Here is a 22,238-nt window from a genome sequence, read left to right on the forward strand (position 1 = left end):
ATTTGGAGCTAAGGAGGAACACACCAAGATACATCATAATTACATTAGCCAAAATTAAAGATAAAGAGAATATCTTAAAAGCAGCAAGAGCAAAGGAGACAGTTACCCACAAAGGAGTGCCCATAAGGCTATCAGCTGATTTCTCAAAAGAAACCTTACAGGCAAGAAGGGGCTCAAAGTCATGAAAGGCAAGGACCTACAACCTAGATTACTCTATCCAATACAGTTATCATTTAAGATGAAAGGTCAGGTAAAGTGCTTTCCAGGTAAGGTCAAGTTAAAGGAATTCATCATCACCAAGACCTTGTTATATGAAATATTAAAGGGACTTACCTAAGAAAAAGAAGAAGATCAAAACCATGAACAGTAAAATGACAACAAACTCACAACTATCAACAACTGAACCTAAAATACAAAAACAAACTAAACAAACACCTAGAACAGGAACAGAATCACAGAAATGGAGATCACATGGAAGGTTATCAGCAGAGAAGGGGAGGGGGGAGAATGGGGAAAAAGGTACAGGGAATAAGAAACATAAATGGTAGGCATAAAATAGACAGGAGGGAGTTAAGAATAGCATAGGATATGGAGAAGCCAAAGAACATATATGTATGACCCATAGACATGAATTAAGGAGGGGGGTACTGCTGGTGGGAGGGGGGTGCAGGGCAAAGGGGGATAAAAGAGGGAAAATTGGGAGAACTGTAATAGCATAATCAATAAAATATATTTAAAAAGGAAGAATTCTCATAACACTGTGTGTAAGAGTGCAGGCTCTCACTGCCTGAACTGTGAGTCCTTGAGTTATTTAAAGTCCCTAGACATCAGTGTCCTCGCCTGAAAAATGGAGACAATGCTAATCCTACCTCACAGGGTTGGTGTGGGCATTAAGTGAGAATTCACAGGTAAAGACCTTAGCATAGCAGCAGGTACAAAATAAGCACTCCATCAAAGGAAGGGCCTTCATTAGTTGTTCTTAGTACTAATAATAATGCAGCCTCAGATTGCATTTGCTTTGCTGTTTTTGCTGGTGATTTTTATTGTATTTCTGTCAACAAAAAATCTATTAGGTTTTTCCCCCTAGCAGTTCATTAATTTATCTCAGTGGTTCTCAGCTGGGGAAAGTTTGTCCCCTGGAAGACATGAGGCAATGCCTGGAGACATTTCCAGTTGTTACAACTAGGGAAAAGGCTGCTACTGACATCTAATGGGTAGAAGCTGGGGATGCTGCCAAACAGCATCCTGTAGGAAAATCTCAAGTTTGCTCCCAGTCATGATGTAAACTGTGGGTCACAGTCAAAAAGTTTGAAAAAAAAAAAAAACTGGCCTAGATCCTGTTGGAAACTAGTTGCATATCATTTGTTCCTAAGGGTCCTGACATTTTCATTCCAAGACCTACTGAGCCTTCCCAGAAAGTCCCTCCACCCCAGACATAGTGCCCAATGGCCATTCCACTCTGAATGATCAGATACCCAGAAGAGGCCGTGAAGAACACACTTCCACAGGAAGGGCTAGTACCGGGGGCCCTTCCTTGCCTTTTCCTGGCTGCTGTTCACAGCTCAAAGCACAGTCCCCATGGGCAGCCAACTCCATTTTCCCTTGACCCAGGCTGACTCTTGGTTTAGGGCAAAAAGGGAGGAGGAAGAAGAGAGCTGTCTTCCTCTTCACGCCCGAAGCTGCAGTGCACAGAGTAAACCCATTCTCCATTGGAGGCTCAGGTTTTCTTTTTTAATTCCATTTAATATAATTATGCTTTTGGCCCACTGAAGTGCCTTTCATGTCAGGGAGACAATGACTTCAGAGAACCAAAGGGAGGGCCTTCAAAGGAGCAGGAATAAAAGCCAAGAGATCAGGAAGAGGTTCAACAAAGCAGGAAATCAAGCAGAATCAATTAGTGAAAGCATGTCAGTGCCCACAAGGCCTTCCTGACTTGGCCACTGGCCCACCAGAGTTAGTAACAAGTAAGAGGAGAGGTAAGCCCCAGCCACATGACTCCTGGTGCTTGATTAAATACAAAGGCAAGGATATAAAAAGGATCAAAATATATCCCCATGTATTACCAGTCTTTGAAAAAAAAAAAAAAAGAAGACGTTAAAACAGCCCTCTCTGCCTTCAGTGAATTCTGAGATGGGAAGCTCTTGCTCTCTGAGAGATCAAAGGTCTTGTGGAAGGTTTTATCTCTCCCTTTGAGTCTTGGCTCAGAGGTAACCACTGATCAGGGATTTTCTTTGACCTTTGAAGATGATGCCCCACCTCCTACCTATGGTCACTTACCATCTCAACACCCTCTTTATTTTCTGCAGAGCACTTAATCACATCTAGAATTAGTTCCACAAAAGCAGAATCTTTGGCTATCTTCTCACACCTGCTTAGGATGGAACCTGGTTCCTAATTACTGATAATTATAATTAATGTTCTTACTTAATTCTTACTACATGTCAGGCGCTCTCTGAAGTGTTTTACATGACTTAAATCATTTGTATTCTCACAACCACAATCTGTAGAGGTGTTAGTATTGTTCCTGACATGCAGAGCAGAGATGGGATTCAAATCCAGGTACACTGGCCCCAGAACCTGTCCCCTAGCTCTTTACAATCTTCTGTCTCCCCTGTGGGTGTCTAGAGATGTTTGCTGAATGGATATGTGCATATGTGCATGAAGGAGGAGGTAGATGGCCTGGCAGAGGGAAGTAAGGCTGTAGAGGCACAGAAGGAGAAGAGCTTGTGAGGGCAATAGCACCAAGCTGCTGCTATTGGCTTCAGTAGTAATGTGCACACCTATCCCTGATGGGAGAATAAAAGCTATATACCTTTCTGAGGGCAATATATCAATATTTATTACAAAATAAAAGAAAGCCTTAAAACACAGATACCTTTGAGTCATAAGTTCCTCTTCCAGGAACTTTTTCTTTTTTAAAAAAAATCATAATTTGGGCCTAGCCATTGTGGTTCAGTTGGTCATTCTGTAGATCAAAATGTAGCGGGTTCAATCCCTTGCTAGGGTGCACATGAGAAGGCAACCTATTGATGTTTCTCTCTCACATCAATGCTTCTCTTTCTCTCTCTTTCTCTCTCCCTTACCCTCTCTCTAAAAGCAATGAAAAATGTCCTCGGGTGAGAATAAAAAAATCATAATTTGTGTACGAAAATGTAAGCATAAGGATATTCAGTGCAACCTAAATAATCTTACAGTAAGAGTTGGATACACAAACTTTATTCCTCTCATCTTGATGTAATCAACAAAAAAAGGACAAAGAGGGATTCCAGCTAAGATGGAGGCGTAGGTAGAAACCCTTCACTTCCTCGCACAACCAAAAGGAGGATAACAACCAATCTAAAATCAATAACAACCAGAAGTGCCAAAAATATCAAACTGCATGGAACTCTGACAACCAAAGAATTACAAAACAGTCAACCAGAAAAAACAGACTGGTAAGATGGGCAGACAGAGAGAACCATGGCAAGGCTGATTAGGAAACTGAACCTCAGAGCTGACTGTGGGCTATGGCAGTTGCCACGGTGGGAGAAACTCCCAGTCTCACATGAGAGTTCATTGGAAAGTGGACATAGAGCCAAGCAGGTGAGCTGCATTGTTCCCTCTCTGGCCCCTCTCCCACAGACAGCACCTAGTGCAGCAAGGAGGGCTGCCCTGCCCTGGTGAATACCTAAGGCCCTGACCCCTTACAAATTAACAGGTGCTCCAAGACAAAGAAATCAGGCCCAAATGAAAGAACAGAGCAAAACTCCAGAAAAAAGAGCTAAGCGATGAGGAGATAACCAACCTATCTGATGGAGAGTTCAAGGCCCTGATAATCAAAATGCTCACAGAACTGATTGAGCTTGGTCACAAAATGAAAGAACAAATGAAGGATACCCAAAATGAAACAAAGCAAAATATTCAGGGAACCAACAGTGACAGAGAGGAAACCAGGACTCAAATCAACAATTTGGAATAAAAAGAAGAAATAAGCATCCAACTGGATCAGAATGAAGAAACAAGAATTCAGAAAAATGAAGAAAGGCTTAGGAACATCTGGGATAATTTTAAATGTCCCAATATCTGAATCATAGGGGTGCCAGAAAGAGAAGAACAACAGCAAGAAATTGAAAACTTATTTGAAAAAAAATAATGAAGAAAAACTTCCCCAATCTGGCAAAGGAAATAGACTTCCAGGAAGTCCAGGAAGCCCAGAGAGTCCCATAGAAGTTGGGCCAAAAGAGGAGCACACCAAGGCACATCAACATTAACTTACCCAGGATTAAAGATAAAGAATCTTAAAAGCAGCAAGAAGAAAGGAGAGAGTTACCTACAAAGGAGTGCCCATAAGACTATCAGCTGATTTCTCAAAAGAAATCTTGCAGTCAAGAAGGGGCTGAAAAGAAGTATGCAAAGTCATGAAAGGCAAGAACCTACATCCAAGATTACTCTACCCAGCAAAGCTATTATTTAGAATGGAAGAGTAGATAAAGCGCTTCCCAGATAAGGTCAAGTTAAAGGATTTCATCATCACCCAACCCTTATTATATGACATGTTAAAGGAACTTATCTAAGAAATTGAAGAAGATCAAAAACTATGAACAGTAAAATGACAACAAACTCACAATTATCAACAACCGAACCCCCCCCAAAAAAAAGAAAAAAGAAAAACTATGAAAACAAAAACTAAGCAAACAACTAGAACAGGAACAGAATCAGAGAAATGGACATTCATATGGAGGATTTTCAGTGGGGAGTGGGAAGGGAAAAATCGGGGCAGGGGGAAATGTATAGGGAATAAGCATAATTGGTAGGCATAGAATAGACAGGGAGAGGTCAAAAATGGTATAGGAAACAAAGAATTCAAAGAACTTATATGTACAACCTATGGAGATGAACTAAGGGGGAGGGGAATGCTGGAGGGTTGAGGGGTACAGAGTGGAGGGGGGATAAAAGGGGGAAAATTGGGAAAACTGTAATAGCATAATCAATAAAATATACTTTAAAAAAGGACAAAGAATATGGGAAAATAATTCATGAAATAATAAAAGGAACATAAAAAAATAAAAACACCGTAAGTTACAGATTATCTTTAGATGGTGAAATTTGTGGGAAATTTATCTTTCCTTTGAGTTTTTTGGGGTTGTCCAAGCTTCTGTTTAAACATGTACTCTTTTTGTATTTAGGGGAAAGCGTTACTTTCATTAAAGGCAGATTTCTGAGCAGGAGTGACATGATCAAAGCTGTCCTTCTGAATTAATCTGGCTGTGGTATGTAGCCCAGACTGGAGGGTGAAAAAGATCAGCATGGGAAAGGCAGTGAGCGTCTGCTGCAATCATCTGAGACAAAAGGCTAATGAGGACTTAAACAAAGGTGTGTGAGGGACTGGCGTCCGTGGGCATGTGGCAGGCTAACAAACAGCTAGTTTGGAAAAAGACTGGGGCAGATTAAAAGAATCCACTGCCAACAACGTCCTGAGCAATCAGGTTACTGGAGAAGAACTGGAAACCTCCAGTCGAAGATGGTGGAGAGTAAGTTATACCCGGCACAGCCAGTGAAGAGAGATCGTGCCTGCTGCCAAGGTCAGGTGGACTCAGCTCCTTTCTTTTCCTGACTTTGTCCCTAGATTTGTCCAGTTTCTTGGCCAATGTCTTTTCTTTTTCTACTACTCATTATTATTGCCAGTTTGGGACTTTGATAAATACTTTCCCTTTTTTTTCATTTCTTCCCTTTTAAAAAATGTGAAAGGGCCCATCTGTGTGAGAACAGGGAGGTTCTTATGTGATGAGATATTGCAGCATTTCTGTGCCTCTTTAAGTGTACAAGAGTAAGAATGCTTTATTATCTAAAGGTTCAAGTCCAAATTCTTTCGGCAAGTGTTCAAAGCCCTCTACAGTGTGATCCCAACATCTTATCTCCCAATAGCCATAAATAAACTCTGCTTCACTTGTCGCCTCCAAATAGATCATGCCCAGCTCTACCTCTGGATGGTCCCTGACATTCCCCAATCTCTATGTGTCCCCACTGTAACCATTCTTCAAGGACAACTCAGCATCTACCTGCTCCATGAAATCCTTCCCAAACAATTCAGAATATGGAGGTATCTTACCACCTGTTACAATAGTTTTATATCTAGCTAATATTTACTAAGTATTATTAAGCTCCAGGATTTATATGCATTATCTCTTATTCCTGCAAATACCCAAGAAGGTGTTAACTCCATATTACAGATGAGCAGACAGAGAATCAATGAGGCTAAATTTCCCAGCGTCACCTACCTAGTATTTGGCAAAATTGTCACTTATATCTGGACAATTTAATTCCAGAACCTGACTCTTCTCGCCTGTATGCCTACTCTGAGGCACCCCCCCCCCCGCCTCTTTCTTTCCAAGTAAATGAATATCATGGTTTATTAAAACAAAAATGTAATAGGCAGGCCTTAGAGGAGCTGCTCTGGTGGAAGAACTGGAGAGGGGTCCCCCGGTTTCTCTGTAGAGCCCTAGAGTTCCAAAGAACGCAATGAAAACCACAGTCCCATCTTCACCACCTTGTCCTAAAACACCAGCCTGTCCAGGCAGAACCAGCTCCAGGATCTACCTGGCCTCTCCCCCTGCACTGCAATTTCTTAGACTCTAAACCACTTATTTGTCAATTAAGTCAATTTTGTCAATTTGTCACCAACAGATATGTTATTTCTTTGAAACATTGTTTTCAGTTAATGGTGTCTACATAGTTAACTACACTGTTTGCTTGCATACACCCAACACTCAGCAAACGGCTGCGGGCAAGACACGGCTGTGGGCAAGAGGAAGCAGCTGTTGTGTTTCTAGGTGGCCGCACAAGTGAAATCATTAGGTCTTTGGCAGGAAATACAGCCCTGGATTAAGATCCACAATATATTAAAGTTTCTATAAATATTAAGTCTTGCTGTAATCAGAGAAATGAAAACTAAAACAATGAGATCCCATCTTTAACTCATTCAAAAACATTTAAAAGAATACTCATAACTTATTTTATGAGGGCATATGGAAATAGACTGTCTCATATGGTGGGAGTGTAAATTCACCCAGACTTTTCAGAGAAATTGTTTGATATCGAAGGGTAGCAGAATATGTCATCCCAAAATATGCCACTTTGGCATAAAGATTATTTTGAGCTGAAGGCACATGCAAAGAAGCAGATAAAAGAAAGTCTTTTTGATCTCCCCCCATTGGCTTCAAAGCAGGACATATATCTGTAAACAAGTCCTCCCTCTCCTCTCTAATAGAGCCTGGAGAGAGCTCTGGGGCCCATCAGCCCAGAGAAGCACCAGAAGAATCCACACAACAACCTATTAACTAGCCTTTGTCTTTCATTAGCTTCCCCAATGTTTACCTTTCTGCAATTTGTTGCCCTAAACACTCAGTCCTTTTCCTTTGTCTTTCAGTTCTCTAAAAATTCATTGATCCTTTGTTAAGATGCTATATAAGGCCAAGTTCTAACCACTCTTTTGAGTTACTCATCACTGAGTGCTCCCATGTGTATGTGCAATACGCATGTTAATAAATTTCATTTGTTTTTCCCTTGTTAGTCTCCTAGCAGTCTAATTTGGAGGTCCTTAGCCAATGAATGTAACTGGTGGGAAGAAAAATTAAATTTTCCCTCCCCTACAATATCCATTGTAACTCCCAGTGAATATTGTTTTTGATCCAACAATTTTCTTAAAAACCTTTCAGATAAAAAACATTTGCACACATGTGCAAAGTTATATCAACAGGGACATTCATTGCAGCATTATTTATAAGGGCAAAATATTAAAAACAATCTAAATGTCCATGAACAAAGCAAATAAATAAATTAAATTAATAAATTTATTAAATACATTGTGCTTGTTTGCCCCAAATTGAAAACTATAATTCATTTCAAATCTTCGTATTGCATGGAAAGATTTCCAAGACATCCTTGGCTGGTGTGGCTCAGTGGATCGAGTGCCAGCCTACAAACTGAAAGGTTCGATTCACAGGGCACATGCCTGGGTTGTAGGCCAGGTCCCTGATTGGGGGTGTGAGAGAGGTAGCCAATTTATGTTGCTCTAGCACACTGATGTTTCTCTCCCTCTCTCTCTTTCCCTCTCTCTAAAAATAAATAAATAAATAAATTTTAAAAATTGCCATAAGAAAAAGATTTCCAAGATACAAGATTTTGTTTTTTTAAAAGCAAGTCATCAGACAATATGTGTTATATAATCTCATTATATAAAACAAATAATTGTATATAATCTAGTGTTATTTGGAAGCAGTTAACTAAATTGTTAACAGTTCTTTCCTATGAGGAAAACTCAGATTGGGAATACATATGTATGTGAAGGGGGATTGGGGCTTTTTCTTAATCCTAATATATGAACTTCTAACTTTTTATAACATGTATTTTGTATATTATTTATTTAATTAAAGTATGGTATTTTAGAAGGTACTATAACATTTTAGGCTTACTGTAATTTGGGATAACTGAAGTAAAAAAATACCCTAGAATTTAGTACAAAAAGACTCTGGAATCTAGCACATGAACAAACCTCTTTAGCCTTCTCTATCAAACTCTGCCTTATATTGAAATACAATGTACATCTCAAATTCTAACAATTTCTAAGCCTTCTCTATCAAACTCTGCCTTATATTGAAATACAATGTACATCTCAAATTCTAACAATTTCTATGACATATAGTTTATTTTTTTATTAAAATATTTTTTTATTTTTCAACTACAGTTGACCTTCAGTATTGTATTATTTTTAGGTGTACTGCATAGTGGTTGGAAATTTATGTAACTTACAAAGTGATCCCCACAATAAATCCAGTGCCCATCTGACACCACACACAGTTATCACAGTACTGCCCACTGCATTCCTTGTGCTGTACTTGGCAGCCCTGTGGCCATTTTGCAACTGCCAGTTTGTACATCTCAATCCCTTCACCTTTTTCACTTAACCCCCAACCCCGCTTCCCATCTGGCAACCCATCAGTTTGTTCCATATACCTAGGAGTTTGTTTCTGTTTTGTTTGTTCATTTATTTTGTTTTTCTGTGGTGTATAATTTACAACACAAATTTAAAAAACCTGTAATCCACGTTTAGCGCCCTCTCCCCTCCGACCCCATGTGTCTGTCAGGCTGCCCTCCCTGTTTTTCTCACTCCCAGCAGCAGGGCAGCAGTGATTCTAAGGGGAGCTGAGAGCCGGGAGAAAGGCCTGGGATCTGAGAAGTGATGCTCCCACAGGTCCAGGGTTAGCCACAGAAGTGGCCTCTCAAGCACCAAGGGCACCAAGGGGTAAAAGTCAAGGTCCTTGTGAGCCCCCTCAGACTTTTCAAGGTCATTCCAGTCCTAGACGTTAAAGAAAAGATTGCCCACTGCTTCAGGTACAAACTGAATCCATTCATAAGAAAAAGAATGACTGTATGTTTTGTGCCCTGAAGTCTGAGTTAAGGTAAAGAAATGGGAGAAAGAAGCCACATTATACAGTGGACTATCAACATCAACTTAGGCCCTCCTGCCTTTCCTGTTCACCTCTGCCCTCGCCGTGTATCTCTCCTCTCTTGATTTAGCACCTCAGAAAAGTTACGTTCCCAGTACTCACCTTGATTCATCTTCCTCCTTCTTCTGTCAGCCAGGGCCCTTCGACTAATCTGTATAAAGATTCTAGACTTTATAGCCTCTCTGGGCATTTACTGTCATCTGACCAGAAACTTTCTTTCCCTCCTGAGTCGGGTGGGGCTGCCATTTCCTCCTCCTCCTAGTATTCTTCCTGCTCTTAACTTTCCCACTGTTCCGTGTGCATCACAGCTTAAGGAAAAGAGCTGTTTCTAAAGCCTTTTTAAAAATTGCTGAGGGATTTGTTTCTGTGGCTTCCTTTTTCAGCTGAGAAGACTCAAGTGACATGGAAGGCAAAGCTTGGTCTGGAGCTGTTCCTTTGCACCTCTGTCACTTCAGGGCCTGGGACTGGATTCACTCTAAACTGGATTCATTCTGGTGTGGGGCATCCCTCCATGGAGTCGAGATGGGAATAAGGCAGGGAACTGCCCTCAGAAAGGTTATCACAAATGGTCATGAAAACACCTGTGGGCAGCCCATTAGGACCCGGAGACCTTTGCATCTTGAAGAAAAATTAAGTGCATTGAAATGGTGAATTATTATAATTCAGATGAAGTTGGTAAAGTTTCCAGTAACAAGGAGAAATGCCTGTGATATAACATTAACGGGTGGGGTGGGAGTCAGGGAGCAGGATACAGAAACAGAGCAGCTTATCTCAAGGTGGAAAAAAATGTTATTTATATAGGTAGACCCATTTTTAACAGATGGAAGAAAGTATAAAGTGTGATTCTCTAAGAGCAGTGAGATTGTGAATGATTGTGGTTTCCTTATTTCAACTTTTCTGAGCTAAAAAAAAATCTTCATTGGGAGAGGAAAAAAATCAGGGAGGAAAAAAATATTATTAAGAGAAAGTGAGAAAAGGGAGGACCGTGGCTAGAGATCTGGACAAGTGTCTGTTATGAGATTCACAGTTTAAAGACAGAAGCAGAAGTATCCAGTCAACCCTCCTGGAAGAATTTAGATCAGTAAAAGAATAGCGCTACAGAGAAAACATAAGGCTATTTACACATTTACTGCTCATTGTCAAAGGTGTGTAAGAGGTGCCTAATTCCTTGTGTGACTCATAGAGAAAATGTCTGCACCCATTGTAATCAAAGCTTTCTGTCACATCTGCCTTTTCATGTGTTGAATGTATTTAGGAAATGGTCCTCAGTTGGATGCATTAAATTCACTTATTACTAAATGCTTACTGAGTACCTTGTGGGCTTTATGTTTATCAAAATTACTGTACCTTACCTCAGAAAAATAACATTTTGGGTACTTGTTAGGGTGGTTGGTGATGCAGACTGTGAAAGAATTCACAGAGTGAAGAAAGTGTAGAGAATAAAGTTTTTATTCACTCTCCAAGAAGGAGAGGGGCATGGTGTGGAGAGATACGCCAGCATTGCAGGGTGGGGGCTTTGAGCTTTTATTGGCTCATAATGGGATTAAAAATGGGTGGGGGGTTGCCCTTGTGTAGCCCTTGGGCTGTTGGGGGGTTGTAACAGGAGGCTGCAGTTTGTTCCAGTGTCATCCTCTGCCTGTGGCTGTTCTGTTCTTGCTTCCAGTAATTTCTAGTCCTGGGGACAGAAGCTCAGAAGAGTAAAATGGCAGTCAGGTTTAACAAGGTCATAGGCCTGCTCAGCAAATGGTGCCATGATAGCAAATAGAGCTGCTCTATCCTTTCAGTACTGGTGCAAGAATCCCTAGTAGTAGAAATGGATGCCCTTTTTATGAAGACAGAATTTAAAAAAAAAAACAAAAAAAAAACAGCTCTTAGGCCCTGGCTGGTGTAGCTCAGTGGATTGAGCACGGGCTGGGAACCAAAGTGTCCCAGGTTCGATTCCCAGCCAGGGTACATTCCTGGGTTGCAGGCCATAACCCCCAGCAACTGCACATTGATGTTTCTCTCTCTCTCTCTTTCTCCCTCCCTTCCCTCTCTAAAAAAAATAAATGAATAAAATCTTTAAAAAAAACCAGCTCTTTGTAACATAATTTCTAATTTACATTAAGAATATTTTTATTAAGATTTTATTTATTTATTTTTAGAGAGAGAGGAAGGGAGGGAGAAAGAGAGGGGGAGAAACATCAATGTGTGGTTGCCTTTTGTGTGGCCCCTACTGGGGACCTGGCCTGAAACCCAGGCATGTGCCCTGACTGGGAATTGAACCAGTGACCCTGTGGTTTGCAAGCCAGTAATCAATCCACTGAGCCACACCATTCAGGGCTAAAAATATTTTTTAACATAGACTTTTATAAGTGGTAGAGTGGAGTATACACTTTGATAAATGTCCTTCCTGTTATTTTGTCTATACTGAGGTCATTTTTTTCTGTAGTTACAATCATACTGTATCTTTTTTTTAAGTTAATGACCAAAAAATTTAATTGCTCAGGAGAACAAGACTGGGTCAGTCTGAACATGGGTCACAAAACGTATTCATCCTGTTCCTTGACTGTCCAGAAAATGAGTTACGCTCTTAGATGGAAAGCCGTAGCGGTGAGGAGGGAAACCAAGTGGCCAGCCCCGTAGCTGTCCTGAGCTCTTAAGAACCACCAAGCTCTCTGTACCTTAGGTTAGGCTGCTTGCCCACGCCTGAAATGTAAGTGGCACAGTGATTTTCAGTGAGAGTAGTGGCATCACTGTAGAAAAGGGCTGGAAGGGGTACAGAAAAATCAGAATTTGGCCTTGACAAACACAAGACAGAAGAAGAAAGACACATTCCTCACACCCCTTCATTCTGCTGTAGCTGGTGTCACATTATATGGCCTCTACAGAGGCACTGATCTTGAAACAGCTCAGACGTTCCTCCCCGCTGCTTAGGATGTTCTGGATTTGGTAGTTTCCTGGACCCAACAGGTCCAGGTGGGGTAGGGTGAAAACACTCTTGGGCAGTGAGTGTTTGCCTTCTTTGAAGGGACAGTGGCAGGGAAGCCCACAGGTATGCAGGGGTTCTGGGCAGGGCTCTCCAGGGGGAAGGAAAATGTCAACTATGTCACAGATGTCTTCACAGGTACAGCTGTCAATTTGTTCCACACGCGGGACTTTGACCCACAAGCCAGCCATTTCCTTCTGCAGTTAATTCCACCTTCAGAGTAGAATGGGGTTACATGTGTCTGGGTCTCGGCACTGACAGTCACAGTCCCAGGACCCACAGAGGGGTTAAGCGCCACACTCAGGCTTTTGGTCAGCACAGGGTCCTTCCACTCATCACGGTTCTCCCAGGAAAAGCTACTGATCCAGCTGGAATGACTGTTTCATTAAGACCTTTGCGAGGGCCTCAGGTCCAGAGAAAAGCAAGCCCAGGGCAAGCAGGAGCAGAGCCTGCATCCTGGACATCATTGCAAAAGGTGGGTCTGTGCAAAGATAACTACAACAATCATACTACTTCTTAAAGACAGACCTTGTTCAATGGAGAACATCCATATAAAACAATTTGCCATCCTATTTGAAAATATAGCCTTGTGTAATGACTTTTGCCTTGTAAAAATGAGCTTTTACATCTCAAAAATTATTTATTTATTTCAACCCTTCCATTTTCACCTGGGGACTTAAATGGGAAAAGAGGTTTCTCCAAAAGTAACCACAATATTAGTATCCAGGTTAATCAAAGAAATTCTACTTGGTCAACCTTAAGGGCCTCATTAATACTGTGTCACAATTTCTGCTACTACTTCCATTCCTTCCTTCCTTCGTTTTGTAAGTATTGAATGACCTAGCAAGAGAGATTTAGGTGGGAGAGGAACAGGTGTTGGGGAGAGTTGAGGACTGCAGGGGAAGAGAGAAGTTGGACATAGTAAATGTGGACAGAGTTGGGATTGACTTCCTTTCCTTTTGCCAGGCTTCATTCTTGTTCTTTTAAAAACATCAGTGAAGGGGGGGGGGGGGGGGGAAATGAAGGGAGAATTTCAGAACACCAAAAAGGCAGAGAGGCCAGTAGAAGGGAATTTTTTCACTCTCTTTATTTTCTACTCAAAACAGTATTCAATAATATTTAAATATTACCCAACCCTCCATGAATGAGATGTGTTTTTTTTTTTCCTTTCCAAAATGGCCAAGTGGATCTGGATCTCTCACTTTGGGAGAAAAGATACACAAGGTTTCTTATACTGAGTGATTCCTTCAAAGAGACAATGGAGGCAGAACTTATCTGTGGATATAATATTGGATCTAAACTCTTTCCCTCATTCACGGCCATGTCGGTGGGAATATCTTGCACTATTTGTACTTTTAACATGAAAGAGCAAGTTGGATTAATTTGGACAGAAATTTCTTACCAAAATTCCAAAGCAATGTTACGTTGTAGCAACGTGAGAACTTTATCATCTGAAAAAGATACAAAAGATTTTACTTGCTATTTGTTTGTTGGGTTTTTTTCCCCAACAAAAATAGAAAAAACACCACCCTGGCTGGTGTGGCTCAGTGTATTGAGTGCCAGCCTGTGAACCCAAAGGTTGCCGGTTCAATTCCCAGTCAAGGCGCATGCCTGGGTTGTGGGGCCAGGTCCCCAACTGGGCTTGTGCAAAAGATAACCGATCAATGTATCTCTCACACACTGGTGTTTCTCTCCCTCTCTTTCTATCTTCTTTCCCGTCTCTCTAAAAATAAATAAATAAATAAATTTAAAAAAACTTTTAAAGAAAAAAACTTCTTTCCTTTCTGGTAAGTACCAGGAGAATTTGATAAAAATGGAGAATTTGAGCAAGGTTATCCCCCAATAACAACTAAGGAAGTTTGATTGTGAGGGAAGGGTAGCATTTTTAGGTGTTGATAGGAAAGAATGAGTAGAACAGGATTGGCTAAAAAGACGCAGGAATGAGAATGAATAATCCAGGCAACTCAAATTCAAGTGTCCAAGGAACCAGGTAGGTAGCCTAAATGAATGAAACAGTGGGATATAAGGAACAAAGAAAACAGCAAGAACTGTGAGAGACTAGAGAATACAGTTTCCTTCTATATGTTGGCCTGAGGCTCTGGGGAGGGATGGTAGAACTGTTCTTGATTGCGATGGTAGTATACACAGAAATGTATGTATTGGTCAAAACTGTTAGAATTATACACTGAAAAAGATGGATTTTACCTTCCATTTTTCCTTATGTTAAGTAGAATAAAAATAATAGGAAAAAAAACCCTATGTGAGTCAGACATAAGATATATCGGTGGGCCACAAACATTGTTCTACAGCCTTTGGAATAATTGAGAAAATGAGGTTTGTGAAAAGATGTGAGGAATGGGACCCAGGCCCCAGACTGGAGAGATTTGCTTCAGATGGAGGAGAGTAATGCTCTGTGTGGTAACAGGAGGAAAGGTAGTAAAGAAGGGAAAGCAGGCAGGCAAGTTTGTGGCAGAAATTTGAGGGTTTCTGATCTGATAACTTCTATTTTTCCAGTGAAGCAAGAGGCCAGTCATCAGCTTACTATGAGGTGAGAAGTGGAAAGTCAGATATTTCAGAAGAATGGTGATGGACTTCTATAGTCTCAGAGGAGAACTGCAGAATGAGTGAACTAGAAAAAGATGATGAGATTGTTAAGTAGTATTTCAGGCCCTTCTCATGTTGGTGATAATAAAATTAATTAGTTAATAATAATAACAGTGGCTTAAAATCTAATTTTACTTCTCTTTCATATAAAGGAATTATGAAGGTAAAACTAGGGCTGGTACATGATTTCATTAGGTATCAAAACTACTACTTTTTACTTGTGCATCTTGGCTTGCAGCGTCCATCCTCAAGGTCACCTCATGGTTCATGATGGCTGCAGCAACCGCAACAGAAGGCAAGAAGGGGAGCTCTTCTGCTGAATCAACTGTCTTGAAGCTTTCCTGCACCAACCACCAGACATTCTTCCTCATTTGCTGGGATGAAGTCATGTGAGCACACATGCACACAAAGGCCACTAAGAAACACAGTCTTTTATTCCTGGCAGCAATGTGCCCAACCAGACATCAGGGTGCTATTATTAAAAATTATGTATTAGCGTATGGAGTTGGTAGTCCGCCACAGTGATCTGCTCTGTCGTGTATTTTTTGCTCCCCAGTAGGGCATCTCAGGATACGGCCATGGAAAAACCTGAAAGCTGATTTCATTGATTTCACCGGAGCTGGAGTTTTATCAGATAAATGGTGTAGAAGTGCTAAGAAGCAAGAATCTAGAACTGTCTTAAGAGAGTGACTAAAATTATGAATGATAAGTTCTATACTAGTTTTGGGAGAAAAACGAGGGCAGGAGGAAGCTGACGGGTGCATAGGGAGTAGAGACAGCAATGACCCAGACATCCTGATATCGTGGAAGGAGGGCTCCTGTGGAAGAAACTGAGTCATCAAGCTTGAACCATAGGAGGTCATGATGGAGAGAGGAAAGTTAGGTTGTGGACAGACAGCTGCTAATCATCACTTTAAATAGAGGAGGTGAGACAAACACCCTGAAGTTCAAGTGAAGATCAGGGAGTGACGGGAATCCACCACACCTCTTCCCTGTTTCTCTTTCCTTCTCACCTACTTTCTACTTGTGTAAGACTGCATCTGTAGTATTTCAAGCTGAGGGTGTACTGGACACATCTCATGCCCCACATCACATCCCCCTGGCCCCCTTTTAACTCCAGTTATTTTTGTAACAGCCAGGGGTGACCTGACAATATACCTTCCCACAGGTGTGACCTGTAGCACTATTGTGTCTCAACTTCATCAGGAATCTCTCATGCTCTGTCCCAGTGTTTCTCTGACCTGCTGGGCACTCACTCATATGCGAACCTGAAGTGGAGGGAGAAAGTCAGTAGGCAGGGGCCAGTCCTTGACCACTGGGGACCAGGATCTGATAAATAAATGCTCCCTCTCATCTCTTTCAGGGTGGACAATTCTGAGGTACATTCCACTTGGCTGTCCAGAGGGTCCTAGCAGGACTGAGCCCCAGGTACCCATAACTGTGACCAGCTTTATAATACTTTTTAAAAATTGTATTGACACATAGCACAATTTTACAACTTTAAGTGAGATGTACCACTTTAAGAATTTTGCAGTGTATAACTCAATACATTTAGTTGTGAAACCATCACCACTGTAGTTGCAGAACACTTTTATCATACCCCCCCCCAAAAAAAACACCCTCATACCCATGTAGCCATCACTCTTCATTTCTCCCTAACCCAAACCCTGGCAACCACAGATCTCTATTCTGCATAGTTCATATAAATGCACCCATACAATATGTGTCCTTTTCTGACTAGATTCGTTTACTTAGCATATGTTTCTGAGATTTCATCCATGCTAAAGCATGTATCAGTACCTCATTCCTTTTTTTAGTAAAATAAAATTTATTAGTACTTCATTCCTTTTTATGGCAGAATAATATACCATTGTATGGATGTACTATGTTTTGTTCATCCATTCATCAGCCGATGAACATTTAGGTGTTTCCACCCTTGACTATTGTGGATAGTGCTACTGTGAATGATAACACATTTTTACACTGGCTTTTCCCCTTCCCTGTTAGTTGGGAGATAGAATGGTGGGAAAGAATTTGGAAGTAGTGAGGTCACTGCAATAGCCATGGTAGAAAGGGGTCACTTGGAGATCTGGACTAGAGCAGCAGGAATAGAAAGAAGGGGCTAGATTTGAGAAACATGCAGAGTTAGAACAGACTGCATTTGGTGACAGTGTGAGAGAGATAGGAACCCAATGGAGAGGGGAGCAAAAATGAGGATGATGCCAATATTTTAACTTAAAAACAGTCTTCAATTGTTGCCACTTTTAGAGCTCAAACATTTGATAATTTTGACAGCTAGTATATTAATAATTACTATTCTAGTAAATCTCACATAAATCCATCCACCTGTGGGGACAAGTATTTCCAGGTTCCTAGAAGCAGGGCCCATTTAGAGTTTGCAGGGCCTCTGTCTAAATAAACATTTAAGTCACCCAAAGTCAGCACGTCAACATCATTTGGCAGCTTGATTTTCTAAGGTCTTTCAAAGTCATATCACATTGGCCAATGGGAGTGATCTGCTCATCAGGCTGCCCTTCTGGAACCTGATCCTGGCCAGAGTGCCCAGGGATGACCTCATAGATATGAGTCCTGAAACTCCTCAGGGCATCTTTCTGGTCAACCCCTATGTGTAAGGAGGAGAAATTGGCCAGGGGAAGGAAGAGGGTATAGAAAGTCAGAGGTCCCCAAGGAGGTAAAATGGGAATTAGGGCCCATGTGGGATCAGGTCCAGGCTGGACAGCAGTGTTAGTCCCTGCTGGAGAGGGACTGAGAAAACTTTGAGGATGGCACTTCAAAATGCAGGGCCCTCTGAGAGCCTCACTCAACCACATCTAAGGGTGGTGGAATGATCTGGGATAACGTGAACTTCTCGAAGCAGAATGAGAGATGGAAACCAGCATTTGTTTTATGTGTGTCTTATTTGCCACACACCATACAAGACTCTTGTTCCTTTTGATCCTCATAACTACCTTGTGATGTAGGTACTATTATCAAACCCATTTTACAGATGAGAAAACTGTGTCCCAGAGAGACTATGACTTCCCACAGATCACCCAGTGGTGAATCCAGGTTCTAAATTGTGTTCCCTTTCTATAGCCCACGTTACTGCCCATGAAGGGTATTCCCTTTTCCACTTCTACTAAAAGGGCATGAACTGTCCCTATAAGGAGTACGGCACTCTGATCTTTTCTCTGGTTGCTGGACGTTCTCTAGCTGGCTGTGTACATTACACACCGAGTTTCTGTGATTAGGTTTCAGCCATGTCTCAAAGCCCCGCCCTGATCTCCTGATGAAGGGGTACAGAGCAGGAGCACCCTTCCCTGGTTTGTGTCTGGTGGCTCCTATACCTGGGTTACAGGCCAAGGACTCCACCTACACCTGAGAATTACGTGCTTGTGGTTTGGGGAAGGCTCAACTCACATGTGGAATGAACACAAGCAACTCCCTGAACAACTTTTAAACCCAAGGAAGAGCCATTACGCTAAGTGATGGAAGGTTTATTTAGAACCTGACAGGAAATCAGCTTAAGATCACTCTGAGTCAGTCTGTGGTGATGTTAATGATTATTCCAGTTTGGATTCTCATTAATTGGGACAGACTTTGGGCAAAAATCATTAAGGTAAGGTGTGGCTGTTCTCTAACCTTGGCTGATGAAACCATGTATCCAGGCAAGGGGCCAGGTTGAAATTTAAGGACAGTGATGTGGCTGTCATTGTTTCAATTCTCACCGGGATGCCTGACTAAGAGATGGCAACATCTCTTGTGAGGCGTTGGCTTGGGATCAAGTAAGAGCTTCACTACTTTTACAGACACCTTGGTCTCCTTCTATTGAGCCCCCACCTTTCTCCCAACCTATTATATATGATCCCATAAAATATCTACAAATTAATCAATAAAATAGAGCTCCTGTGGAGGAAGCAACTCAAGATTTTCATAGGGGGGTTGGTAATGGGAAGCCCCATTTCCTTGTAAACACAGCATCCTGAAAGACAGCATCTAGATAGTGTTTAAGAATGAGACAAGGTATCCTGTGACTTCAGCAACACCTCAGGGCTGGGGCAGGGAGGTCCTGAGTGTAACCATTAATAAAGTTCCAAGGTTCAAAACAGCAGCTGTTTCTACTCGTGGGAGAGAATTACTCACAGTCCCCTAAGAATGACACTTGTGATCTTGTGAAGGAGTCAAGAAGATGCCCCCCAGCGGGGTCTGATATCAGCACAGACATTATTTCTTCTATGTGGGTATTTATCCCAGGATCTGAAAGTTAGTACCCACTCTTAATGTCTGATCTATGGAAATGAGGTTATAGATGTGGAATGAGGAGCTTAAAAAAAAGTCTGGTTTCTAAGGCACTTGATATATAAGTAGCAGAATTTCTGGATAAGAAAGTGACTTCCAGGTTAACTCATTTCCCAGCACTAGTCCCAAAACTTGGTCATCCCAGTTAGTTTTCAAGTTAGGATGCCTGGACTGAGCACCTGGGGCAGCTGCATGTGCTACATCAGCCCAGGAGGTACCATACATTTTCATCATAGTTTCAGGCTTGTTTGGTTATTCTGGAGAAAAAGACAATGGTTCCCTCAGTGGTTTGTGTTCAGCTGCTGCCCCATGCCTTCGTTGTGTGCCTTCAATGTAGCATGAAATCACGGTCCTGCAAAAGGAGTAAAGACAGAGAAGGGTTATGCAAGGTTTAGGTCTCAAAGTCAACAGAAATGAGTTTCAGGTTGCTAGGCTGACAGAATGGAGAAGGGAATTTTGGCATTTCAGGGGCAGGTCCATGGCTGCCTGTATGGCCAGTCTGACCAGCAGCACACTCTCAGAAGTACTTCCCTCAGTGCCAGTTTGACCATTCCAGTTTGCATCTATAAAACGTTGCATTTTGTTATGGAAGTTAGTTGTTCTTACAAGGCAAATTAGTGCAGTGTTATGGGATTCAGTCCAACCCTTGGAGCCTCCTTGAGACTGGATTACTACAGGATTCTCAAACCTGAGTTTGAATCCTGCCTCTATAATTAGCCTGTATCCATGAACACATTATATCCCTTCTCTAAGTCTCAGTTTCCTCATTTTCAAATGGACAAAATAATAATACATCTCTACAAGTTGTGAGGATTTCAGGAGATAATGCTGGAAAGCAACTGGCCTAGTGCTGAGCACAGAGTCAGCAGCTCTCAATAAATAGGAAAGATTAAATTACTTTAAAAGTATATATCTGCTCAAGTAGGGCCCTTCTCTTTTCTTGGCCTTCCTTATTTTTGCTGAAGGTGCTCTTGGCTAGGACAACAGACTGACTAGTTGGTAATGAACTTCATTACTTGTCATCCCATTTCATTTCTGAGTAGTTCACTCACTGTCCTAATGTGCTTACCTATGGTGATTACCTCAGCAAATGACTCAGGTTTTGGGGTAATAAAGGAGGCAGGACTATGGGTTATTGATACCTTATTTGATATAATAAAAATGGAAAGACGAAGGTGTTTGTTGAGAACCACAAGGCTGGGTCCAGCATCTTAAACTGCTGAGCCTTGCAGAGGACTTCAGTTACCACAAAAGTTTTCTGCTGAATGCAGAACGATGACGATAACTTACATTCTCTAGATTTCTAAATTCACCTGTCCCATGACTGAGTGAATGTCCCCAATGCCAGGGAGAGAAAGTATGTTACTTTTTATTTATTTTTTTATTTATTGATTTGAGAGAGATAAAGAGAGAGAGAGAAATATAGATTTGTCATTCCATTTATGCATTTGTTGGTTGCTTCTTGTATGTGCCCTGACCAGAGATTGAACCCACAACCGTGGTATATTGAGATGACACTCGATATACCAACTGAGCTACCCGGTCAGGGCCAAAATGTTGCTTTTAAAAACATTACTTATTGTAGTGTAAATGCAACAAAGAAGATTCAAGTTAACTAATGTGTGTCTTTAAACTCAAAGATTGACTTCACTATCTCCTCCCAATTAACTAAAAGCTTAAATTTATAGATTGGACCAAAAAAACTGATGGTGATCCATTAAATCCCATCCTAGCCCTTGTGAAACTAATCTGTATTTGCCATATTGGTGTACTCGACATATCCCAAACTCAATTCATTTTCCCCCTTAAACTGCCTCTTCTTCCCAACAACCAATTTCTGTCAATGGCTTTGTGATTGACAGAAATCTTGATGTGACTTCTGATTCTTTGACCACCTTTCTCCTCTGTTCAAGAGTCACTGGGTCAAGTAGACTAATTAAGATTCTGAGCTCCATGGTAAGACCCTCCTGGATTTGATACCTGGCTTTACCACTTATGGCTGTGCAACATTAGGCCTGTTACTTAACCTTCCTGTGCCTTAATTGCTTCATCTTTAAAATAGAAAAAAACAACAATTAATTCCTAATAGAGTTGCTGTAACAGTTAAATGAGATACTGTGCTGACACACAGTAAGTACTTACTTGATACAGTTCTGCTACTAATTTTATTATTACAAATAGTCTAGGATGTGTTCCCTCCTCTCTATTTTTATTATAACTGCTCCATTTTAAGGTCTTATCAATTTTGGCCTAGGTTACAAATATTGATATTCAATTTTATCCCACTTCCAGATTTCCCTCTACTTACCTTGACCTGCAGAGCTCTGCCAGAGTAGTCTTCCTTAAGTACCACGCAACTCTTTGAGTTCAGAATCCATAATGGTTCCCTAATACCTATGGCTTCTAATCTACAAGTTTCTGGGCAGTTTCCAAGGCTGTAAAGAATTTACCCTGCTCAGTGTCTGTCCAGGTGACCGAGGGCATAAACTCTGGTGTGCCACCATTTCCTAACTGTATAACCTTAGGTTACTGTGTATCTTTAGTCAGTTCAAAATCCTCACAGAGGGAGCTTACATATCCTCACAGGCACAGGGGCACAGATCTCTGGCTCCTGTCTTACTATGGATGTCCTATATCCTTTTCCCTAAGAATTGAGAGGAAGACCCTGTCCTGAGATTTGCCGAGTACATGTGAATGTTTCTCCACCCTTTATTCTTCCTCTTCTCAGTTTTGAGGAAGTGGAAGTGAGAGTAGAAAATACACATACTTTTCCCTGGCTAGTGTGGCTTTGTTGGTTGGAAAATTGTACTGTGCACCAAAAAGTTTGTGGGTTCAATTCCCAGGAGGGCAAATACCTAGGTTGAGGGTTCAATCCCAGGTTG

General features: G+C 41.4%; 1 long non-coding RNA gene and 1 pseudogene across 1 annotated transcript; both read right to left on the reverse strand.

Moving 5' to 3' along the window:
* Window positions 1-11,785: 11,785 nt before the first annotated feature.
* On the reverse strand, window positions 11,786-13,413 carry LOC114493321 (annotated as a pseudogene).
* Window positions 13,414-15,275: 1,862 nt separating this feature from the next.
* Window positions 15,276-21,819, reverse strand: LOC118502020. The gene is made up of 4 exons (XR_004904697.1): window positions 21,665-21,819; window positions 19,536-19,708; window positions 19,220-19,346; window positions 15,276-16,325 (listed from the first exon to the last, which is right to left on the reverse strand). It is a non-coding gene; the product is annotated as an uncharacterized LOC118502020 (long non-coding RNA).
* Window positions 21,820-22,238: the final 419 nt, after the last annotated feature.

Source organism: Phyllostomus discolor, chromosome 1, assembly GCF_004126475.2.
Source record: "Phyllostomus discolor isolate MPI-MPIP mPhyDis1 chromosome 1, mPhyDis1.pri.v3, whole genome shotgun sequence".
NCBI classification, from domain to species: domain Eukaryota; kingdom Metazoa; phylum Chordata; class Mammalia; order Chiroptera; family Phyllostomidae; genus Phyllostomus; species Phyllostomus discolor.